This window comes from Notamacropus eugenii, chromosome 5 (genome assembly GCF_028372415.1).
Source record: "Notamacropus eugenii isolate mMacEug1 chromosome 5, mMacEug1.pri_v2, whole genome shotgun sequence".
Lineage (NCBI taxonomy): Eukaryota > Metazoa > Chordata > Mammalia > Diprotodontia > Macropodidae > Notamacropus > Notamacropus eugenii.
In genome coordinates, this window is record NC_092876.1 from 268,634,459 (window position 1) to 268,653,389 (window position 18,931).

Consider the following 18,931-nt stretch of genomic DNA (forward strand, 5'->3'; position numbering starts at 1 on the left):
GACTAAGGTTGATTGGGTGACCTTGGACAGCTCACTTTACTTTTCTGAGTCTCTGTTTTATGTGTAAAATGAAGAGGTTGAACTAGATGACCTCTAAGGTAATTTCTAGCTCTAAATCTAGAATACTTTCCACATTAGAAAATGTTTATTTTATATCATATGCCAAGATACATCATGGCATAGTGGATTAGAAGGACCTAAGTTCAGGCCTGATCTCTGATGCATTAACTATGTTATTAGCTGTGTGACCTTGGGTAAATCACTTACCCTTTATTTGCCTCAGTTTCCTCCTCTGTAAAAGGGGGATAGTAATAGCACCTACCTCCTAGGGTTATTGTGAGGATCGAATGAGATAATCATTGTAAGATGCTTAGCATATTGTAAGGGCCATAGAAATGGTAGCTTTGATGATGATGATGAGGAGGAGGAGGAGGATGATAGTGATATTACTGTGTAGCCACTCTAACTCTACGGTGCCATTGGCACTCTCTAACATTATAAAACAGAGATGAATTGATGATTTGCTTTGGAGGAGGGAGTTTCCACAGTGGAAGTTCCCTACTCTGGTGAAAGCACAGATCAAATTAATGTTAACTGACACTGCTTAATAACAAGTATGGAAGGAATATGTCAGAAGTTCTCACTCTCCACCTGGGTGAGAACGATAACCTGTAGGCCACAGGTTCCCCACCCCAGGTTAGACTAAGCAAAGGGCATTCTCAAAAATCAAAGTGTGAGGCCTTTGAGCTGGGCGTTTAGTACAATATAAGGGAAGGTGGCCTCTTTATTTCAAGGGAGGCAGGATTTTCAGTCATAACAATGACCAAGGTTAAATAAAAGTCAATGGATTTTGTTGTTGTACGTTAGAGGAGGTGGGCATTAGGTGAGATAAGTCGAAGATCTGGAGGAAAACTGGTCCAAGATTGCTTTCTGTTGTAAAAGCAGCGTCCCTCAAAAATGAGTGTCTTTCTATTTATTAGGAAGGTCATATAATTTTAGCCTTTATCTAAATTGTTGATAAGGATTGGAGCAGAACAGAGTCAAATGCTGGTCCGCTGTCTTAGAGACTTCCTCGAGGTTGCCATTTCTGATTAATCACCACTCCTGGTGCCAGGCTGTCTGATCAGTTCTGAATCCAGCTATCTGTTATCATCTTGTTCACATCTCTCTATCTGTCTCTGAGGGTATTAATTTGTTAAATGCTTTTCTGAAATCAAAGTGTACTGTGCCTGTGGCATTCACTTTTAATGTTCCCAGTCTGGAAATCTTATCAACATAGTAAATGAGATCAGTCTAACTGGACCTTGTGCTAACCCTTAAAAGTCTCTGCTGCCCTTTCTAAATGTTTCTTGGAAGAAGGTATGGCCTCTAGAGAGAACTGTGGGTATTGGTCAAACTATCTGCTCATTTGCTATGGTGGGATGGGGTAAGTGGGTAGAAGCTAACCTGCACTCTGGAATTAAGTCTAGAGGCATTTGTGTGTTGATCATTTGGATCTCTTATTCCTCCTTCCTTCCCTTGACATCTGTCACTGAAATACCCCATATGCTGATTTCATTAAAGTAATTTTTTGAAGGTAAGTTGGGGAACTGTGTTCCCAAATATTTTCTCAATGATGTCTCCCTCATTTCTACCATCAGGAGTTAACTGTAGCATCCAGTCATTTTACACCAGCCAACTAGCCTCTTTTCTGATTTTTAATATTTTATTTTTCCCAATTATATATAAAAACAAATTTTAGCCTTCTAGATTTTTCCAATTTTGTGTTCCAAATTTTCTCCCATCCTCCTTCCCCTCCCTAGCATTGAGAAGGCAAGCAATTTGATAAAGATTATACATATGCAGTCATGAAAAGGCATATTTAGTCTCTTTTCTCTAGAAATAATTGAAAATCAAATAATACATTAAAATTTCCCATTTAGAAGAAAATCTAAAATAGCTTTCAGAAAAAATGTCGTTCAAGAAAAGGATCATGCCATTTTTACAAAATTAGGAAATTAAGGTTATCTTTTGGTGATGGATTTGGTAAAGGGGAATATAGTTCTGATGAGTTAAATTCTCTTATTTCCAGCTATTCACTCCATACCATCACTATGACATCCTGACTCCAAGTGAAAGGAATTGATGATGATATGAAATCATTTTAATCAAGTAGGCTTTTGGGAAACCTATTTCAATCTGATGGAATATTGAAGTGATTCAGGACAAAAAGTGGCCATTTGAGGGATAGAGCATTGTTTTTATCCCTTTCTGGTCAAATACGGTTATTTATATTTGATATACCCCATAACTATTTTGGGGGACCCATCATTCCATAATTACTCTACAGAAAGCATGAGATCTTGTTGACATGACAGATTGCAGCTCATTAGGGTAGGTGTCCATCTCAGTGTCCTGTGGAAGAGAAGCCAGCAAAGCAATGTTTTAAGAAATGACAAAATTGACACATCATTTTCCATGGCACATTTCCTTCCTGCCTGTCTTTTTCACTGTAGTCATAATTATTGAAATTTATATGGCTCTTTATACTTTATGTTCATTAATTCATTTGAAGCTTAACATAGTCCTGCAAGATGGGTATTACAGGTATCACTAGCCCCATTTTATAGATGAGGATACTGAGGCTTAGAGATGCTAAGTGACTTCTCATGAGAGGATTCAAGCTCATACCTCTTCACCTTCACCTTCAGATCCAGGATGATTTCTACCATAACCATATTGTCTGCCTTATAAATCCAACTATTTTTGAGTGTGACTGCCTTAACGATCTTCCTTTCCTTATTATGAAAGGGCCTTGCAAATTCATTAATGTTGAGGTATAAATGATGGGAAAGGCTTTTTAGAGGCTTCTAGAATGATCACAGGTGATATTGAACAAGTCAAGCCAATGAGTGTTATTTATCATGTGCTTACTATGTGTTAGGCACTGTGCTAAATTCAGAAAAACAAAAGCTTGGGCCCTCCTCTCAAGGAGCTCAGATTTTTCCTCTATTTTGGAGAAAAATGATTTAGTAAGGCACAGGAAGAATTATGTCAAAAGAATAAAGCTTTAATTAGGGCATTTTAGCATAAAAAACCAAGTGAAAAGTTCTCTATTTCTTCCTCCCTCCCAAAAAAGGACCTTCTTAGTATACAGAAATCACATAATTTAGATAGCTAGCTGGTCTATCAAGGAGTAACGGGAAGATCCCAGGGCTTTCCTCCCTTTCTGTCATCAGATATGGTAAATTGTTTAGATTTGCAAAGTCTTGTCAGTCTTGCCCTGATAACTGGCAGCTCATTATTTATGATAACCCCTTGGAGATGTGCCTGGGTTAAAATGTCAGAGTTCATTATGGCAGCTAAGAGTTTTCTAAAAAACAAAACAAATAAAGGCATGTTTTGAATATTCTCACATCATTAAACCAGATTTACCTTTGTTTGAAATATAGATTTTTTTTAAAAAAGTACACTCAGAGTTGAAGGGCAGAAGAGATAGTGACAGAGAGTGGGGCAATTATTTTATTCTTTTGAACGAATGAGTAATGAAATAGGCCTCCCACCTCTTGACAGGGAGACAACGGATTAGATGCAAAATGAGATGTGTATTCTCAGACATGGTGAGTGTGTTTATTTGTCTTGCTTGACTTTGCACATTTGTTACAGGGGAGGGCTTCTATTTTAAAATTTTTATTTCTAATTTATAGAATTAAACAAGCACTTCCATAACACAGTACAATAAAAAAGATAATTGCACATGAAACTGCAAATCTATTATTGCACAGCTTGATATTCCTTTCAGATATATAACAAAATTATCATGTAAGTTTCCTTTTTTGTCTTCCCTTCTGCCCTCCCCCTATCCCCTCTCCTCCCCTCACTCCAGAGATGGCTACCATTGGAAACAAATGGGGTGGTGTGCGTGTATGTGTATGCATGTATGCACACATATACATGCACACACATATATGTAAAATTGTTCTATACATACTTCTATTTATCAGTTTTTACCCCTTTGGATGCAGATAGTACCTTTCTTCATATGTCCTTTATAGTTAATTTGGGTATTTATAATAGTCAAAATAACTTATTCGCTCAAAGTCATTCTTGAAACATTCTTGCTGTTACTATATACAATGTCTTCTTGGCTCTGCTCATTTCTCTTTTTGTTATTTCTTGCAAGTCTTTCGATGTTTTTCAGAAATCATTGAGCTCACTGTTTCTTGCCCCACAGTAATATTCCATCACAATCATATAGCATGACTTGTTCAACTTTTCCCCAATTGACAGGCATCCCTGCAATTTCCAGTTCTTTGCCATCACGAAGAGAGTTGCTGTAAACATTTTTAGAAAATATATTTTCTTTTTTCCTAATCATCTTTGGAAATAGAACAAGTAGTGATGTTGCTCAGTCAAAGGGTATAGGTAGTTTAATAATTCTTTGGGCATAATTCCAGATTGCTCTCAAAAAAGGATGGAGAGTTCACAAAAAAGTTCACAATTCTACCAAAAATGAATTAATGTCCCATTTTTTCTGTATTTCTTCCAACATTTGTACTTTCCCCTTCTATCACTTTAGCTAATCTGGTAGGTATAAAAGGATATCTAAAGGTTGTTTTAATTTGCATTTCTCTAATCAATAATGATTTAGAGCATTTTTTTCATGTAGCTATAAATTGTTTCAATTTCTTCATTGGAAAACTGCCTGTTCATATCCTTTGACTATTTATCAATTGGGGAATGACTCATAGTCTCATGGACTTGGCAAAGTTCTTTACATGTATTAGATATGAGACATTTATCTGATAAATTGTCTATAACCTCTCCTATCCCCCAATTTTTTGCTTTCCTTTTGATCTTGGCTATATATTTATTTTACTTGTACAAACTCTATTTAATTTAACGTAATCAAAATTATCCATTTTACCCCAACTTTGCTCTCTGTCTCTTGTTTGTTCATAAATCACTCACATATCCATAAATCTGATAAGTGAAACGTTCCATGTTCCTCTAATTTTCTTGTAGAATCTCCATATCTATGTCATGTATCCAATTTGATCTTATTTTGACAAATGGTGTAAGGTATTAGTCTATGCCCGGTTTCTGCCATACTGCTTTCCAGTTTTCCTAACAATTTTTTTAAACCAAAAATGAATTCTTATCCCCAAATCTTAAGTCTTACACTTGTCAAACACAAGGTTATTATGTTCATTTGCTGTAAATTGTATGGCTACTCTTATCCATTGATCTACCTTTCTGTTTCTTAGCCAGTACCAGATAGTTTTGATAATTAATGCATTATAATATAATTTAAGATCTGGTATTGCTAAACTTCCTTCCTTTACATTTTAAAATTTTGTTTAATATTCTTGACTTTTTGTTTTTTCCCAAATGAATTTTGTTATTATTTTTTCTATTTCAGTAAACAAAAGTTTTGGTAATTTGGTTGGGATGGAGTTGAATATATAAATTGGTTTGGGTAAAATTGTCATTTTTATTAGTTTGGTCCTGCCTACTCATGGACAATTAATATTTCTCCAATCATTAAATCTGACTTTATTTGTATAAAAAGTTCTTTATAATTTTGTTTATATACTTCCTGAGTTTATTTCAGCAGGTATACTCCCAGGTATTTTATACTGTCTAGGGTTATTTTAAATGGGCTATTTTTTTTCCTATTTCTTCTTGCAGAATCTGTTTGTAATATAGGAATGCTGATGATTTATGTGGATTTACATATAATATCCTACTACTTTACCCAAATTACTAATTGTTTCATATAATTTTTTAGTTGAGTCTTTGGGATCTTCCAATTATATCATCATGTTACCTGCAACATTGCCTGTTCTGATTCCTTCCATTTCTTTTTCTTCTCTTGTTACTATTAGTAGGGTTTCCAATACAATATTGAATAATGTTGGTGACAGTGGGCATTCTTGTTTCACATCTGTTCTTATGGGGAAGGCTTCTAGTTTATTCCCATTAAAATAATGCTTGCTGATGGTTTTAGATAAATGCTTTTAAAAATCAATTTAAGGGAAAAATCCATTTGAACCTTATCAAAAGTTTTTCTGCACTTATTAATATAATCATATGATTTTAAAACTTTTATTATTGATATAATTAATTATATTAATAGTTTTCCATATATTAAACCATCCCTGCATTCCTGGTATAATCCCCATTTGATCACAGTGTACAATTTTTGCAATGTATTGCGATTATTTAGGATTTTTACATCCATATTCATGAAAGAAATTGGTCTATAATCTTTTTTTTTGTTTTTACTTTTTCTGGTTTAGGTATTAGCAGCATATTTGTTTTGTAAAAGGAATTTGGTAGGATCCCTTTTTTAAACCTATTATTCCAAATTATTTATTTAATATTGGAATTCTCAGATCTTTAAATGTTTGATAGAATTTACTTGTACATCCTTCTGGTGATGATGCTTTTCTCTTAGGAAGTTCATTTATGGCCTGTTCAATTTCTTTTTCTGACTAGTAAATTTATTGGCATACAATTGGGCAAAATAACTCCTTATATTTGCTTTAATTTCATCTTTGTTAGTGGTATATTCACTATTTAAATTTTTTGATACTACTGATTTGGTTTTCTTCTCCCTCTTAAAAAATCAAATCAGCCAATTGGGTTTCTATTAAAAGGAGGGTGTGGGGGTGGGTTAGTGTGCATTGAACACTAGTGTATATATGGGAGTTGAGATGGCCAGCAGGTGGCTCCAATGAGGTGAAGCCCAAAAGTGAGTATCAGAGAAAAACTCAGAAAATAAGAAACAAGTCTATGTACTCAGCATATGACTCCTGGAACAATACCCAACAGGCATGATATGCACTGCAAAGAACAGCCTAATAATGCCATCATGAGAAGACATCTACAGGGACCTGCTGGGCAGAGGTGTAAGTTGCCCTGGACATGTGTGCCTTGGCCATGTGGGCAACTGATAGGTACTTCTTTATGCTTATTCTCTAGATACATAGGTTTCTTATCTGTATGCCCTCCATGAATGTTTCTGTACACATGTCTTCTCAACATATGTGTCTTTTCCATTGATAATGTGGTAAGCTATGGAAGAATATATGTGGCTATGCTTGATGAAATAACTTGAATTAATATATCTTTTACGTTTCTAGTAAAAATAACGTATTATCTATATTTCCAGTATCCCATTGGTAGGGGCCATAAGCTACTATTTTTGAGTGGGTGCTAATGAGAGGAATGCTGGAGCCAGATCATACTGGCTTGAATCCATTGTTAAGTTTTCATCGTGAGCACTGTGATGTACATCTTGGAAATCAGCAAATACTACAAATTAGGGCTTGAAATATTATTTTGTTGATTGTTTAGGCTTATGAAAGTGATGGAGAAAATGTTAATAGTGCAGATTAAATGTAGAAGTTAATGTGGATTAAACTTAAAAACTTGTCTTGTGTACTTTTCTTCCCTCCCCCCACCCCCAATGCTGGCTGTTTACCAGTATACCCTTGTACTAACCCACTTGACTTAAATGTGAGGTGGCTTTTCTTGGGTACCTACCTGTAAAAAGGGGTACTTTGGGCTTTCCATACTTAGTGCCTTTAAATTATTTACCTGTTTTTTTATTCTGTTGTTGGTGGTGTTTCTCCGATTTCCTACGATATTAGGAAGTAGCTTGTCTTGAATACGTAGTAGCATTTTGGAGTACCCACATGTGAGAAGGGATGTTTTGGGAGCTATATATTTAGTATCTTTAAATTATTTATCTAGCTTGTCTCTGCATTATTGTTGGCCCAGGTTCTCCCATTTCCTTGGACGTTATGTGCATACACATAGGCTTTCTCTCTGCTTCTGTGTTTCTTCTCCCTCTTTCTCATTTTCCTCAAAAAAGAATAAAACTAAGTTAAAAGTTATGTTCTGTTTTTCAGGCAAGATGGACAAAGCATCCTGTAGGACATTTCTCCCAAAATAAGATGTTTGGGGAAGTTTTCTTTAAAATGGCAAACTGGGAGGGTGGTAACGATTTTACCAGAATGGTGGGGATTTTTTTTTGGAGGGGAGAATGGCAATCTTACATAAGGTGACTTGGGGGCAGAAGCATCCTGGAGGAGTGGAAAGAATGCTGAAATTGGAGTCAAAAGATCTGAGTTAAAATCTGGGCTCTGTTACTTGTTACTGCTATCATCTTACTTGAGTGACTTACCCTTCATGGGTTTAGTTTTTTCATCAAGAAAAGTGGAGATTTGATTAGGTGATTTTTTTTGTCTCTTACAAACTCTAAAACATATTTAGGAATAAAACCACCCAGTGTGGTGTAGGGAGGCAGGCCCCACATTTCATACTTCAATAAGCTCGATGGTGAGTTTATTGGCATAAGCTCACTCTTTGTCCCTTTCTTTTATAGGATAAGTGGGATCTAGTCAGTCCTGTTTGATATCTGTTCTGCTGTTGGTGTAGTCTCTCTGATTTCCTAGATATTAGGAAGTAGCTTGCCTTGAATGTGGAGTAGCTTTTTGGGGTGCCCACATGTGAGAGGTGATGCCTGAGATCTTGAAATCTAGCAGTGGTTCAGTCCCAGGGAGGAAATTTGGCACACACTAGGATTTTTCCCTTGGTATTACACAGGATAAAAATTACAGCATTTAAGACATGAAATGAGCTTTAAGGGTCACATCTAACCCTTACATGAAAAGAATACCTAAGATAACCTATGATAACATGAAAAAGAATACTCTGACAAGTGGTCACTCAAGGCTCTAATTGATCTCCGATGAAGGTGAACTCATGACCTCTGGAGACTATCCATCCCACTTTGAAATATTTCTAATGGTGAGTAAATTTTTCTCAACATGAAGTTTAGATCTTAATCTCTACCACTTTCACCCATTGCTTGCTGGAAAGTCCTGGTGGGAACAACCAGAATAAGTCTGATCCCTCTTCCTCAGTACAGGATATCAAATACTTGAAGACAGCTAACAGAACCTCTTCAATCTACACCTCCCTCCCCAAGCCTTCTCCTTACCTGGCTAAGCATTCTCAGTTCCTTCAATAGATTCCCATATGACCTGGGTTCAGGGCTCTTTACCAACCTGGTTACCCTCCTCTGGATATTCTGTATCTTATCAATGTCCTTCTTGAACTGCCTAGAATTTCATTCCAGATGTGCGCTGACATCTGTAGAGTACAGAGGGACTATTACTTCTTTAGTCCTCAAATTGACTAATGCCTCCCATCTCTTTTATGACCCACTTTGGGACAGTGAAGTATTTACTAGAAAAGAGACCCTTACCTATTACCCCAGAGGCACAGAAATAAGTTGGAAAAAACATAAAGGCAGATTTGGATTTGAGAAAGAATACTGTAAGGAACTACTTGTGCGACAGCAATAATTATTCATTTAGCTAACTTAATTTTAAAAGTAAATGATAATTATTTCCCTGGGAAACACACAAAAGCTGAGCTCATGCTTCTTTTCTAGCATGGGCCTTCTCAATTATTAAGGTCAAACACATGGCCCACAATGACCAGAAAGAGAGAAAAGGGATCCAAATGTTGGTGACAAATGCCATGTAGTAACCTTTTTTCTTTTTTCTTGAAATTTTGACCATTGCTCAGAGAACCAACAACCACTATTCATGAATAAGAGGGTCACACAAAATGTCACCAAGCCCATTAGGAAAACATCAGTTTGTTTTTGTCAGACCCTTTGGCCTTGATATGGCAGGCTTTACTGAAAGGCCAGCTATAAAACCCTAATGGGCATTGGAGGTAGTTTTCACAGTAAACTGACATCAGTGTTCCTTCCAGTTCTGAGTTTAATCATGTTCACTACGAATTATCCTCAGCTATTACCATTTATTCCAGAATGGGCAAAATCATTGGGGACAACTACAGAAGACGCTTGTAAGGGATTTCCAAAGTGGGCATATTTGGGTCATTTTGGGCAAGCAGGAATTCTTAACCACTTTGGTGTGTGTGTCATAAACCTCTTTGGCAGTGTAGGAAAACCTATGGAGCTCTTCTCAAGATAAGGTTTTTACACATGTAAGATAAAGTACATAGAATTGTAAGGGAAGCATTATATTGAAATAGTTATCTAAATGTTAAAAAAATGTTCATGGACTCCAGCTTAAGAACCTTTAGAGAATGGAGCATCATAGAGGTGTAACTGATGCCCAGATTGGAAGGTCATTCTTTGTGATGGTCAAACTTGGAAATTTTGATTCAGTCAAAGGGCTACACTTGAGGACCTAGAAGGCCATATGTGGCCTTGAGGCTGTAGGTTCCCCACTCCTGATCTAGTAATTCATATTGTGAGGTGCATGATGGATCACCACTCAGGCAGTGGTTCTTATTGATAACTATATAAAATAGCTAACATTTATACAGTACTTTAAGGTTTAGAAAGTCCTTTATCTCATTTGATCCTCATGACTCTGGGAGGTAGGTACTATTATAACATTTTAATATTTTTAATATGTCTCTATTTTACAGATTTAGGAAACAATTACTGAGAGGCTGAGTGACTTTCTCTGCATCACGTAGTTAGAAAGTACCTAAGGAAGATTCAGACTTGGTTCTTACTGACTCTGATATTCAGTAGATTTTGCATGCGTGTGTGTGTGTGTGTGTGTGTGTGTGTGTGTGTGTGTGTGTGTGTGTGTGTGTGTGTGTGTGTGTGTGTGTACAGAGCCTTATGTACTTTAATGGAGATTTAAGGCCATGAGTGAGAATGGCAAAAATAATTTTCTTGTTCCTGACATATCTGGATAATGTTCAGAAACTCTTTGCACCTCAACATTTCTCCACCACATTATCACCCTTGCTCATTCTAGAGTGTTCAGAGTTATGTTTTAATTCTATTTTTCTTAAAAAATATTTTTTCATTAAATATTTCCTAAATGCATGCAACAGAATTTTAAACAATCATATGAAAATTAAGTTCTTAATTCTCTCCTTTGTCTCAACATTTCCTTCTCCGTAAGAAGGCAAGCAATTTAATATTGATTATACACGTGAAGTCATGCCAAACATATTTCTATGTTAATCATGTTTCAAAAAAGAACACAGACCAAAAAGGAGAAAAATAAAGTAAGAGAAGTATATTTTAATCTACATTCAGAGTTTATCATTTATCATTTCTCTCTCTGGACGTGTATGGCATTTCTCATTATAAGTATTTTGAAATTCTCTTGGATCATTACCTTCATCAGAGTAGCTAAGTCTTTTCACAGTTGATCATCCTTACAAGACTGTTGTTACTGTCTACAATGTTTTTTCTCCTCCTGGTTCTATTTATTTCACTTTACATAAGTTCATATAAGTCTTTCCAGGGTTTTCTGAAACATTATTTGTATCATAAAGGAATCTGGTATAGCTCCTTTATTTATTGTTTCAAATAGTTGTATAGTATTGGGATTAATTGTTACTTAAATGTTCGGTAGAATTCACTTGTGCATTTTTTTGGTCCTGGAGATTTTTTTCTTAGGTAGCTCATTTGTGGTTCATTCAATTTCTTTTTCTTTAACAAGGCTAAGTATTCTGTTTCTTCTTGGGCTAATTTGGGCAGCTTATGTATTTATAAACATTCAGCCATTTTACTTAGATTGTCAGTTTTACAGGCATACAATTGGGCATACTATTCCTAATAACTGCTTTAATTTCATTTTCATTTGTGGTGCATTTACCGTTTTTGTTCTGATACTATAATTTTGTTTTCTTTTTTTCTAACCAAATTAACCAATGATTGATTTATTTTATGTTTTTCCCCCATAAAACTAGCTCTTAGTTTTATTTACTTACTCATTTTTTAGTTTTCAATTTTATTAATCCCTCATTTGATTTTCGGGATTTCCATTTTAGTTTTTAAGTTGGGGATTTCTAATTTATTCCTTTTCTAGCCTCTTTGATTGCATTACCAATTCATTGCTCTACTCTGTCTTTTATTGATGTTCATGTTTAGAGAGATAAATTTTTGCCTGAGTACTGCTTTGGCTGTATCCCACAAATTTGGAATGTTCTCTCAGTGTTGTCATTTTTGTTAAAGAAATTATTGATTATTTCTATGATTTATTCTCTGATACACTCTTCTTTTAGGATTAAATTATTTAGTTCTAATTAGTTTTTAATTTATGCTTCCATGAATCTTTATGGAATATCATTTCATTGTATTGTGTTTTGAAAGGAGTTTGTTTAGTATTTCTGCTTTTCTACATTTAGTTGTGAGGCTTTTAATGTTATAATATGTAGTCAATTATTTTAATGAAGATGCCACATATAGCTGAAAAAAAGGTATACTCCTTTCTATTCACATTCAGTTTTCTCCAGAGGGCTATCATACCTAATTTCTCTAGGATTTTATGCATCTCCTTGACTTCTTTCTTATTCATTTTGTAGTTAGATTTATCTAGTTCTGAGAGAGGAAAGTTGAGGTCCCCCACTAGTATAATTTTATTGTGTATTTGCTCCTATAATTCATTTAATTTTTCCTTTAAGAATTTGGATGCTATGCTATCTGATGCATATGTTTTAATACTAACATTGCTTCCTTAACTCTGGTTTCTTTCAGCAAGATATTGTTTTCCTGTTTATCCTTTTAACTAAGTCTACTTTTTTTTTTTTTTGCTTTGTCTGAGATCATGGTTGCTACTCTTGCCTTTTTTTTTTACTTCAACTAAAGCATAATAGATTCTACTCCAACTTCTTATTTTAATTTTCTCTGTGTCTCTCTGTTTCAAATATGTTGTTTTGTATACAAAATATTGTTGGATTCTGATTCCTAATACATTCTGCCATCTGCTTCCATTTTATGGGTGGGTGCAACCCATTCACGTTTACGTTATGACCACTAACTGTGTATGTTCTTCTATCCCATTATCTTTTTCTTTTTATCCTGTTCCTTCTCCAAAGTCTGTTTTACTTCTGAGCACTGCCTTCTTTTGTCTGCCTTCCCTTTTAAAAGTGTCAGGTTCAGGATTAGAGTCCAAGTATTCATATCTTCTGACTTGAAATCCAGCACTCTTTCCTTTGCACTATCATGACTTGAAGTTTCCATTCTTCCTTTCAACAGGTTCTACTCTCATTTTCACTACACCCATACAATCAACCTCTTCTCTTGAACTTTTCACTTGGAATGTGCATGTCAGGTTACCTTTCTGTGGAAATTGACTTAAAAGTGATATCTCTCCTGGTTTTATTAGGTTTTGAAATAGTTTAAGTTTGATTGACATAGGCACAATCTTCTGTAAGAATAAGGTTTAGGACACCAATTTTTTCCTGGTCCATGTCTTTTTTGTAGGGGCATTGCCCTCACTCCACCGCCACTCATCCAGTTCTCACATCTCTGTGCTACAGGCAATGAGCAAATGTTAGCACCATCTTAATTTTCTGGTGAGGGAAAGTGAGGACCAGAGAAGCAAGCTCTCTTAGTTCTCACTTCAATTCCATGGCCAGTTTGAAAGAAGCTGAGAGAGGCTTGGAGAAACTGGAGGGATGATGAACATTTTTACTTGGAATAAAAGTCAGAGAAAAGCAAACTAAACAGAATAGGTTTCAAAGTTATCCATGAGACACTTACAAGCCTTTCTCAAAGCAAATTGTTATAAATAGAGCCATATTTATTCTTTGGATTTGTAGATACATTATATTTCTAAAACTTTTTGTGTATACAGCTTGCAGGACACATAATTGCATGTTTATTTTAAAGAAACTTAAAAAAGTTGATGAATCATGAGATGTGCTAGAAACCATAGACTTTTACTTGGCTTCAGAACAGATGTTTAATATATTACCCAAGTACGAAACTTCCCATAGAGTAAATTATCAGTATACTTGCAACCTTAATAACGATAGCTAGCATCTATATAGCTCTTTAAGGTTTGTAAAGAACTTTATAAATATTAGCTCATTTGAGCCTTACAACACCATGAGAGGTAGTTGCTATTTATTATTCTTATTTTACAGATGAAGTAAGTAAGGCAGGCAGGGGTTAAATGACTTGTCCCATAGCTAGTAAGTTCTAAGGTCAGATTTGAAGCCAGGATTTCCTGAATACACATCCAATGCTCTAACTACTGTACCACCTAGCTGCCTCAACTTCACCAGAGGCATTGTTCATCAGTTTGAGGAAAAAGGAATATAGTTCCAAGGTAGTGAAGAATCTCTTAGCTTCTCAAGGTCACAAAAAAGTATAGAATCACAGACTTTCAGAGGTGGAATGAATCTTAAATATCACCTAATTACATACCTTCATTTTAGAGATAAGGAAACAGAGGCCTAGAGATCAGTGAGACTTGTAGCTTGGGAGATGTGAAATACTTTCCCAGGTTTTCACAGGTGGTGAGAATCCAGGTCTATTTCTAACCCTCTCTGCCACATTTCATATCCAACCTTCTGCATAGCATTTACTCATTTTGATTTGTGTCCAATTTGTTTGCCCACTTCTGACTCAGATTTTAATTACCAATTCCTTGAGACTTATTTTTGCTTCAGTGTTGGTTTTATTTATTTATTTTTCCCATGGTGGTTCCCAGTTTTAATTAAAAAAGAGAAACACACTATATTGTAAATATCTCTTTGTTCAAACCAGGACTAGTGTCTTAGTGGAAAAAAGTAAATGCTTAAAATTTCTCAGGGGACTTTGAGAAATAAATTGCCCACAATGCACATGTCTCCATATCCCTGACAATAGCTATTCTCCATTCAAGATTCCTATAAAAGGACCAGAAGGTAAACAACCTCTCCTCTTTAAAGTATAATCTTTTCCTTGACTTGTAAATACAACCTCTTCCTTTACTCAGTAATGAGAATCTTTCCAGCATTTAGTACATTTGCAGGGGATATCACAGAATCTCAAAAGTGGACGGGAACTTAGAGACTGGTTAGTCTAACAATAATTCTTTCTGTAGGTTATCTGGCAAGTAGTCATTTCCAGCCTTTGCCTGAAGACTTCCAATGGAGAAGAATCACATATCCAGAGGCAGTCCTTGCTACCTCAGAACAGCTCTAATTGTGAGATTTTACCTTACCTCATGTATAAATTTGCCTCTTTGTAACTTATACCCATTTCTTCTCTTGTCTTTTGGGGCCAAGTCAGGACAAGTCTTTTTCTTCTTGCATGTGGTGGTCATTCAGCTACCTGAGGACAATGATCAGATCCATATAAAGTCTCCCTTTTCCAGGTTAAACATTACCCCTTCCTTCAATTGAGCTCCTTATACCACAAACTGTCCCGATTGCCTCTTCTGGACATCCTTCAATTTGCTAATATCCTTCCTAAAATCTAGTGTATAGAACTGAATATGATATTTTAGATGTGGTCAAACAAAGGCATGCTATATCAGAGCTGTTACATCTTTATTCTTGGAAGTTACGCATTTCTTGATGGAACCTAAGATCTGATTTTGGTTGCTATGTCACACTGTTAACTCACTGAACTTTTGGTCCCTGAAACCCTTTTCAGACAACCTGATGTCCAACTAGACTTCCATCATTTTGTGTTTGTGAGGTTTATTTTTTGAACCCAACTATACAACTCAATTGTTGAATTAAAATCCCTTCTAATCATTTTGGGGAGACCACTGCCAATCCTGCCCTACTTTGATAGTGAAATTTTAACATTTTATAATCATTTTTTTTCTAAGGACTGTATTTGCTTTGAAATGATTTGAAGTCTATTTCTCCCTCTGTTCTACAAAAACCAAGATAGGGATAGACTAACTTCTTTGGATGATATTTTAGTCACTATATATTTAGTTCATATATCAATATTAGTTCATTATTCTGAAGATTGGTGTTCTGAATAAAAAGGTTGATTAACAACTCCTCTTAAATTGGTGGTTATGTATTTGCATCTTTTTAAGGATTTTGGTTACTTATGGAGGGCCTTCTGTGAATCCATAGGTTGATATATTTTAATATTAATATTCACTTTATGATATAGTGAGAGCTATGATTTTTTTCCAGTAGTGATGTATGACTGTGAGAGTTATACTATAATGGAAGCTGAATACCATGGAATTGACACTATTGAATTGTGGAGCTGGAAAGACTTTTGAGACAGCCTTTGGACCGTAAGAAGATCAGATCAGTCAATACTTACTGGAAAGTCAGATACTGAACTTGAAACTTAAAAACTTTGGCCACATAACGAGAAGGTGGGACTCACTGGAAAAGACCCTGATGCTGGGAAAGATTGAGAAAAAGAAAAAGAGGATGGCAGAGGATGAGATGGATAGATGGGCCATGGAAACAACAAATATGAACTTGGACAGACTGTGAGAGACAGTGGGAGATACAAGGCCCTGACATGTTATAGTCATGGGGTCATGAAGAGTCAGACGTGACTGGATGAGGGAATTCTAACAACAAAATGTCTGGACCAGTGGTTCTCAAACTTTGATTGTTGATTGTCGTAATATTACTTATTAATATTGACAACACTCAAATTGACAATGGTCCAGGAAAACCTTACAGGTAATAACTTATATTTTTTATAAGGACAACCATTTTTTTGTTGTTGAGTTCCCTTTTCAATATCTTACATATCTTGAGGTTGGTACATATGTATGATAGGCAAAGGTTGTTTTTGCTTTGTGAATATTTATGTATACCACACCTTATATTGTGGGTAAATAAAATTTATAAGTAAATCAACAAACTAAACAAATTGATTTATACATTTTATCTACAATAACCTAATATCCCAAATCATGTATAGACTACTTAATACTATTTAAATTCACTCTTGGAGAACCGTTGTCCCAGATTTTCATTGTAGGATGAATATTATTCAGTGATGCTGTTAAATTAAAAGGCTTAACACAGTACTTGGTGCACAGTACGTGCTTAATGAATGTTTGTTGAATGACAAAATTTATTTTTTGTTTCTTACCTTATTAATACTGCTGGTGAGCTTTACTTATCCTGGAAATGGCTCTTTAGAGTCTTCTGCCCACCTCAGTTGATCTTTAAATAGTTTCAGAGTCATTCCTCCAAATCCATGTTTCCATTCAAATAGACTGTTTAGTGAAGATGTGCATATTTGTGGGCTGAATTTAAAACTGCCAGTTGGCTAAATATTTACCAGAATTTCTATGGGAAAGCAGAAGTGCAGATTATAAAGTACTTTATAATTAAATACTGCCATACAGCATTAGTTTACAGTTTCCTTCCAGCTACCAAGGAAGGCATTTATTATCCTTGCGTGAACCAGTGTAATGTGATAGAAAGAGTGCCTTGGAGTCAGAAGGGCTGACTAGTTCTGTTACACATTACCAGTGTGACTTGGAGGCAAGTCACTTCACCTCTGGGCCTCAGTTTTTTCATTTATAAAATGGGAGAATTAGACTATATTACATGGGAGAATTAGACTAGATGACTTCTAAGGGCCCTCCAACGGAAAAATCTATGATTCCACAGTTTTGTTGTTTTGTTTTTGTTCATGCCTGTGATTTCATTAGTGTGAACTTTCCACATTAAAAACTGCCTTTACTGATAAAAATCAATCACTCATCCAACTTAATAGCCTTAGAGGATTTCCTGGGATATTGGTGACTGGCTATGATCACACAGCAACTGTACGTGTAAAGGCAAGACTTGAATCCTGCATTTTCAAATTCTAAGGTTGGGCCTCTATTCCATAATTTAGACTGCCTCTCAGTCCTAAATTTAGAACACAGGAGGGGAAAAGGATATGATTTCTGAAGAGTTTTTTTTCCTGTGAGGCAAAACAAGAAATCTATTCAAATTCCTGGATTCAAAGCCAAAATGATCATACCTTGTTTGCACCATTGTATTTTCCTATATTGCTTCTTTTGTTGGGACACGATCATTTTGGACCTTGAATTAAACTAGATCTTATCTTGTTTTCCTTTGGAGAATTGAGCCTTACCACATGGAGGGGATAGATGCCATCACCTGGTACCAATCCTTTATGACATTTCTTCCTTAATCATAATTCAAAAGGCTTCTTAAAGAGGCAGATAGTATTCTTTGGATAGAATTCCTACCTGAGCTATAACTCAACATGAGAAAAATGGGACTTTTTTACCAGGAAGTTGAGGGAATGCTTCCTTCCTCTGGCAATTTTAGTCCTTTCCTCATAATTCTCTGCCAGTACAAGTCACTGGGTAATACCTCACAACCACGGGGGTGGGGCACTCACCCACCAACTCATTTCTTTGGTACTCCTCCCAGGGGCCCACCTTCTTCCCAATGTTTACAGGAGTAAAAGTTAGACCTCATCTTTTACCATAACATAGTATCAGCAATCAACCATCCTATCTATGACCACTGTATCCATTCCTAAATGTTTTTGTTCCAAGAGAAAAATTTTCTTAGTTACAGATCCTGTTTTTAGAGACTTTTCCTTCCTTCCTTCCTTCCTTCCTTCCTTCCTTCCTTCCTTCCTTCCTTCCTTCCTTCCTTCCTTCCTCCCTTCCTTCTTTCCTTCCATTCATCCTTCCTTCCTTCCTTCCCATTTTATTTCCTTCTTTCTTATTCTCTCTTCTTTCTCTCTCTTTCTCTCTCCTCTTAAAGTTTTCCTTTAGCCCCAAATAACAGTCTTGCCTAGTTTGTTTAATTCAGGAAAAAGAGAGAGATATGATAGTGATTCTGTCATATAATGTTGATGACATGTAATATTCAATATAGAAATAGTTAAGTAGCAGAAGATATTAATGAAAAGTTTGTTGCAAAATAGGGCACATTCATCTTGCAGAGGAGACTATCCTTTACAATTTCTTTTAAGATTCTATAGCAGTAGGTGGTGATTTCTGGGAGCCAAGATGGTAGAGTAAGCAGCAAATCACCATAATTCTCCAATATTCACCTTCAACAACCATAAAATAGTGCCTCCAAACAAATCCCCGGAAGAACCAGCAAGAAGATGGGGTGAAACAATCTTTTAGCCCAAGAAACTTGAAAGATTGGCAAGAAAGATTTGTCTCATTTGGGTAAAAGG

The 18,931-nt window shown here is 35.6% G+C and overlaps 1 long non-coding RNA gene across 1 annotated transcript; it reads right to left on the reverse strand.

Annotated features, from left to right (window-relative positions):
- Window positions 1-1,684: 1,684 nt before the first annotated feature.
- On the reverse strand, window positions 1,685-18,317 carry LOC140506057 (uncharacterized). Its single transcript, XR_011967754.1, has 4 exons — window positions 17,747-18,317; window positions 16,862-17,061; window positions 14,997-15,106; window positions 1,685-2,394 (listed from the first exon to the last, which is right to left on the reverse strand). It is a non-coding gene; the product is annotated as an uncharacterized lncRNA (long non-coding RNA).
- Window positions 18,318-18,931: the final 614 nt, after the last annotated feature.